Here is a 6,000-nt window from a genome sequence, read left to right as displayed (position 1 = left end):
ACATACCAGGTACATTGTACACATCCATCAACTTCTCTCTACATTTTGGGGGGATGGGGGTGGTTTGAGGAATTAATGCAGACCTTAAGGTGTAAAAGAACACAATCATGTCCCAGACTCTCCTTAAGACTGAGACGGGTGCAAATGCTGCATAAGAAACAGTGGGGACTAGTATAGTCATCACATGGTAAAGGTCTTTGACAGATGCAAGACTTCAGTTACTACTCATACTCTGAATGCACTTCATTTTTCCGGTCCAAATTTTAAACATGTCAATGACAAGAAGCACCAACCTTTGGTAACCAAAACTAGTGGCATTACTCTTTTTTGATAAGTGCATAAAACAAGACTCTGGATAAGTGAAGAAAAGGATATCTTGTTTTCAAATGCAAGGACATCTTATACATTAAATATGGACAGTACGAGGCTCAATAGAGATATACTAAACAAACATACATACATGTACAAATTTTAAAAGTACAATATTGCACCTAATGTTTAATGAACCTTTCAACAGTTACGTGAAATCTGTCACTTACTGCCCTTTGTGAGATCAATCAACACTCCGCCAGAAGTCCCTTTGTCGCTCTCGTTCCCAAGATTGCCCAGCAGGTCCTCCATGTCCTGGAAGTCCGGGATCACCATTACCTCCTCCTCAACACTCTGCGCCCCGTCATCATCCTCCTTGTCGTCACCTCTTGAAAGCAGGTCGTCGACGCAGCGGTTGAGGAGTCCATCCTCAGTGACCGGTTCATAGCAGTTCCGCGGGTGCGTGACGCACTGGAGGATCAGCTCTGGGGGGCGGGACGGGAACATCGCCATGAGGTTCTGAGCCACGGCATTCTGAATGACCTCCATGATTTCTTTACCTGTGCTAAAGCAAATAAGACAGCATTCATGACTTTCATTTGAGGAAAGCACATGCACAAGGATACAATCTTACAGTATATTAAGAATTTAGCACAGAGTAGAGATCTTAGTACATAAATACATACTCTTGCTCATCACTTCAATGTTAAATTGGGATCAGAGGATGCACTGCGTGTCTGCGAGACTCCTCACACACAATGCACACAGGTCTGCTGTATATCTTTTTGTTTTTTTCATCGCGCATAATCAATATGAAACACTGCAGGCATTAAGGTGCTAATGTATTTTTGTATCCATGTAGATACCTTAAATTCCATTAAACCAAACTTCATTAAAATCACAGCATGCATGTATACTTAATGGCCTTATTTCCAATTACTCTAGTAAATTTGTATCGAATTGGTCATCGTAAAGAGATCATAGCATTTTGATGTACATGGTGTAGTACATACTAGAGTCTACTGTGGTATGAGTCTCATCGACCACTTTTTGACTAAATACCTCGTACCTTAGAAAATATCCCTCAGTTTCACCTTAATTTCATTTCACTCAAGGCAGAAAATACCGCAGATTTATATCCTGGGCTGAGACTGTTGACTAGTACCATACAATGCATGGAGATCTCAGCGACAACACAAGTTGGTTTTTTTTTCCTATGCACTGCTGCAATCTCATCATTTCAATCAACCACCCATTCTCCCATTGAAAAACATGCATGTAGATGTAAATCTATCGAATGGCAAATCCTTGTTAACAATAATTACATACCCAGGGTGGTATTCTGAAATCCTTCCTAGGAAGAAATTTCTTCCTAAGTCAGGATTTTTTCCTAAGTGGTATTCTGAAAATCTTCCTAAGTTTCTTCCTAAGTAGACTTAGGAAGAAACTTAGGAAGGGGGAGGGAATATGCAAATTTCTGACTTAGGAAGAAGTTGGTATTCTAGAATGCACTTAGGAAAGAATTTTAGGAAAATATTTAGGAAAGCTCCACCCCTGTCCTAAGTACGTTGTTAAGAATAGCAAACTGCAAGCATCGTGATAGGCGCGCTTGGCAGTCATTGCGCGCACATGTACTTTGATGCGCGAAATGAGCGTGAGAAAGGGGACATGCCGCGCACTCGTATATTTGACCCTACGTCATAGTAATATGCGATTGTCATTGGCAGACATCGGTTAGATCCTTATGATACGGCATTTTGTATTGGCTTAGGAAAGGACGTGGGCGGGAATAAGGATGGCCTAATTTGCATTAAGAAGTGCCTAGGAAGAAATTTCAGAATACCAATTTTGTCTTTCCTAGGCACTTCCTAAGTTTCTGACTTAGGAAGAAACTTAGGAAGAAACTTAGGAAGATTTTCAGAATACCACCCCCAGTCATTGGGTGTCCAGACAGGTTGTGGGACCAGACGCATACTGTAAAGTGCGTCTGGTTTGACAATGAAGCGCCTACGTAAACAGTTGTTTGTCAGTGAAGAGCTGCGCGTAAATGTGTATTCAAAGTAAAATAAGCAAGTCAGTATGCAAGAGTCTGAAGTGTCCGGACACCCAACCCCCCATCCTACTACTGAGGATTTTCAATTCTTTTTCCTTCTCTTTCCTCAGGATATTTAGCTGTAGCTGTACCCCCCTAATTTCTCTTGACTTGTATTCATTTTCCAATGTCCCCCCCCCCCCCCCCCCCCCCCCGGCCCCCCCATCCCGCATGGATGTTTACTTTTGAGTTAATATGTGAGAAAGTCATTGCGTGAAAGAAATTGCGTGAGGGTGGTCGCCGATATGAGAACAGTACTCTCCGCATAATCGGGTAGGCTCGGGCAGAGCGTTTCTTACCCGATTAAGCGGAGTACCCGATTAACAGAAGAACATGCGTCTCATTCACAATGGACACACACAATGTGTATTTATATGCATTGTACACTGCACCAAACACCTACACTGTATGCTTAACACGCGTTACACATTGCATTACACATTATACATACCTTACACTTGCTCAGTCACGAGCAATAATTTACACTCTAATTTGCACTTTTATGGACAAATATGTCTTCAGAAAACTTTGTCGTTTGACTATAGACTCCTCGCTAACATGCAGAGGATTCCCGAAATGAACACGTCTCTTTGCGTGCACTTAAAACGTAGAACGTCGGGTTACTTTTCGAGAATTGACTGGGGAAAAGCAAAATCATGGAGCTGGATATGTGCATGGCCTGATTTTCGTTGCGAACTTCTCGTATTGTGAATGTTGTTGCAGAGCAAAGGAGAAGCGCAAGTGTGTTCAACTCCTGTCTGTCTATGCAATTAATGTGAGTGCCAGCTACATGTGTAGTGTTCGTTTACCTGTGGCAAGTCGGTACGTGTACATGTGTTTTTAAGTTTGATCACTCCCCAGGCCCAAATGATCTGTTTTCTTTGTAAATTAAGCAGAGAATGCGATTAGCCGTGGAAAATTTGACATGCAGGATTACTTAAAGTGTTATATGCGATAAAATGTGGGTAGAAATTAGATTAGAAGAAAATCATTTACCCGTTTATGCGGAGATTACCTGATTACCTGATTACCTGATTTACCCGTTAATGCGGAGACTACCTGAAATTACCTGATTATCAGGTAATTTTAATGTGCATTGGAACTGACTCTGACATTACTACCCAATTAAACGGAGTACCCGTTTAAGCGATACCCAATTACGCAGAGAGTACTGTACAAGGTGTAGGCTAATAGACTAGACCCTCTAGAACTAACCCCGGGACGCTCCGTATACACAGTTACACACTGTGGGAGCGTCCTGAGTCAATAGAGTGCTATATCGGTAAGCTTGAAAAACATACACAGTCTGTCACAGATTTTCGCACCTCCGTAGGTTTCGAATATCACGAGGAAAAAACGTACTTTTATAGTATACATAAGATTCTTATCTAATTAATACCCTTCGTTCACCTTGTTCTTGTTCACACTGGTCCAATGATCTTGAAAAAATGTTTTTTTCACGGCCATATACGGGTCCGTAGTCCTAGCTCCTCATCCCATTCACCATTTTCGAAATCAGTATGCAGTACACTGCGCACGTAAATATTCATGTGCTGGCGGAGTCGCAATGCGTTTAGCCTTCTGACAAGGCGTGCGCGCGCGCACCCACCCAGAAAGCAACGCAATATACAGCGAGAGGGTTTGCCAACAGTATGATAAGGCCTTGCCACAAAGCTACACGACTTGACGGCCAGCGCATGCGCACAAATCTCAAATCCATTGACTGTGTAAGATGTAGTTCTCCCGAGTTCCTCTCGACCGAGTCGCATTTAACTCATCAAACCGAGCAGAAAGGGACTATTGCCAGAACCAAAAGTTGAACGCAGTCAGTCTTCAACATTACATCTTCACCTGTAAGTCTTCATATTGCAGAATTTTTGCGATTTCATATTGATTTTTAGGCGCTATACTTCGCCTGTTATGATCATGTCTGCTACAATGCGCAGCCCCAACACTGCGTGTTGGGGCTGGTCGCAGTTACTCTAGAACCTACTACAGTGAATCTTACAATCACTTTGAGTGAACACACATCCACAAGTACAGCAGGCACAGCAATTTTAGAAAAATTACACTCTGACTTGCACTTTGTACAGTTTTGATCACAATTTGTGACACAAAATCGATTCTTACAGACATTTGATTTTGAAAATGACTTGTTTGTTTGCCGACTAGAGCTAACACATGTTAGACCATACAATTTCCTAACACTAACGTTACACTGAACAGGTGAGGTACCGGTACACTCCTAACATTAAAAGTCCTAGCGTTAAGGACCTAACTACCATGATAACATTCCACAGTATTATTATTATATTAACACTTCACACAAGGAAATGATCCAACCATCTGTCAACGGATAGGAAACACAATATGGAACTGAAACTGTGAAAGGAGGCATGACAAGAATCCGTCCACTTTTCAAAACAATCGCCAAACATGTTACAATTGCAATACAATAGAACCTACACAGGCCAGCCTACATAACAAGTTAGAGATTCACATAGGAATACTTTGGTCTTTGATCTACATCAAGACAGATCAGATAGATCAGACACCTATTGACTCTTTTGAGTCTCGAGTATCGATACTTACGACCACTTCACCGTGTTCACCAGTCAGTAACTAGAATCTAGCACTTTGCCTAAGTCTCGTTTTTGTCCAACAACGACACTGCGAGAAATCATCACCCCCTTACATGGTAGATGATGCGATGGAGCTGGTGGAGCAGCACTTCAGGCAAAACAGTCACATTTTCAGTTTTTTCCAGCACCATGTTTAGGGTGCATTGACACAATCCGTAGATCTAGACGTTCATGTGCAGTTGGTGCAGTGGTAATGTTCGCAGTGCGGCCATGTTATGCATTGACGAACGTGAACACACTCCACTCCAGCTAGCTCCTGTGTAAAGTCGGTGCAGTGCGCGGCATGCGCGGGGCTTTTTATCTTGTACGTACAGTCGGGTCGAGGTGAGTTTATTTTGGTTCGCTAGTCACGTTTAGAATTAGACTCATAAAAAATCGTTTACACAAATAAAAGAATAAGAGATTTCTTTTTGTTCCAGTTTTATGTATTGTAACAATGTCATTTATAATTTTTTAAAGATTAAAATATATTTTAATACATTTATTTTATTTGAATAATTCTTAATTTAAATGATCAAATTTAGAATATGTCTATAACTATGCAAAAGTCTAACTTCTCATCTTCATGCTACGTCATTTTTGCAAGTGTCAACATGTTGGTTTTAATCAATTCAGAAATATTTTTCTCTCACTTCAAAATGATACCAATGTCACTGTACTGTCTATTCATAGCTCTTCTAGGACCTGCACAGTGAAAGGACTTCAGGCATGGTTAAAAGGAATGATCTAGTTTTGGTTGAGGTGGGGATTTAGATCAGTGGGAGATCCATAAGATCGTGCACCGGGCTCGCGCCCCCTCTTACTAGTATTTTATTTATTTATTTATTTTGTATTTATTTTCTTTTTTCAAAACAACAAGAAGAAAAATAAGGGGGGCGACGTGCGCCCCCCCTTTTTTTTTTGAGTGTGTGTAAAGACGTAAATCCTGGATCCGCCCCTGCAGATGGTCACTTTTTG

The sequence above is a fragment of the Diadema antillarum genome, unplaced genomic scaffold (genome assembly GCF_040938485.1).
Source record: "Diadema antillarum isolate AM-2024a unplaced genomic scaffold, OU_Dant_1.0 seq00002192_RagTag, whole genome shotgun sequence".
NCBI classification, from domain to species: domain Eukaryota; kingdom Metazoa; phylum Echinodermata; class Echinoidea; order Diadematoida; family Diadematidae; genus Diadema; species Diadema antillarum.
Note: the sequence above shows the minus strand (reverse complement) of the source record.